The following is a 1,137-nucleotide window of genomic DNA, read 5'->3' on the forward strand; positions in this document are numbered from 1 at the left end:
TCCAGGCTCTGGCTTTCATAGTTTTCACTGAAAAGTCAGCTGTAATCCTAATGGGTTTTTCCTTTACATGTGACTTGTTTCTCTTTTGCAGCTTTCAGTATTGTCTCTTTGTTTTTTATTTTTAGTGTTTTTACTGTGATGTGCTGTGGAGAGTTTCTTTTCTGGTCCTGTCTGTTTGGTGTTCTATATGCTTCTTGTATTTGTATGAGCATGTCTTTCTTTAATTTTGGTAAATTTTCCCCCATGATTCTGTTGAAGATCTGGTCCATGCCATCATCTTGGGATTCCTTGTCTTTGGCCCCAGACACTGGGGAAACCACCATTGCTTCTTGATCCTTTGCATCCAGACCAACCCAGTTCCTTCTCTGGTCCCCAGGAACACTGGGCCTGGCCCTGCCCTCAACTGCCTCTGCTTCCCTGTTCCTGCACGACCCACAGGCCTCTCTCCAACTGCAGGCCTCTCTCCTGGGTAAGTTGATCATGCCTTCCACGCCTTGACTCCCCTACCTCATTCACCCTCCCATCTCCCCTACCCCTCTCTACTCCTAGCCTGGGTCCTGTCCCATTCCTTGTCTTGGTGCCTCAGACACATGGGGAACCACCACTGCTTCCTGATCCTTTGCATCCAGACCAACCCAGTTCCTTCTCAGGTCCCCAGGAGCCCTCTGGGGCTGGCCCCACCTCACTCCCTCTGCTTCCCTGGGCCCACAGGACCCACCAGCCTCTTTCCTGGAGGCCAGGGTTGACCTTTCCTCTTCCTGATCCTTTGCATCCAGACCAACCAAGCTCCTCAGTGCAGTCCCCAGGAGCCCTTGGGGTCACTTCTCACCCCCATCTTCCTTTGCATCTCTGGGTGGCATGGCCACCAGCTGCCCTAGAGCAGCATCTTTCCTGGGCCCTGCTCCCAGGCCAGTCCAACCCCCAAATTCCTGAGGCCAAAATCTTTCCTGGAGGGATCCAGACCTTAGGAGAAATCCTTAGAGCATCTGATCCTCATCTGACTTGGGCCTCTGTGGGAACTCCTGAAGACAAAAGCAATCTGGCCACTCCGATATAAAATTAAAAGAGAGAACTGGAAGCTTAGTAGAACCACCTTTTCATGCCCAAAAAGTAAACCACAAAGACACATAAAGTTTA

The sequence above is a fragment of the Nannospalax galili genome, unplaced genomic scaffold, assembly GCF_000622305.1.
Source record: "Nannospalax galili isolate Female #2095 unplaced genomic scaffold, S.galili_v1.0 scaffold482, whole genome shotgun sequence".
Lineage (NCBI taxonomy): Eukaryota > Metazoa > Chordata > Mammalia > Rodentia > Spalacidae > Nannospalax > Nannospalax galili.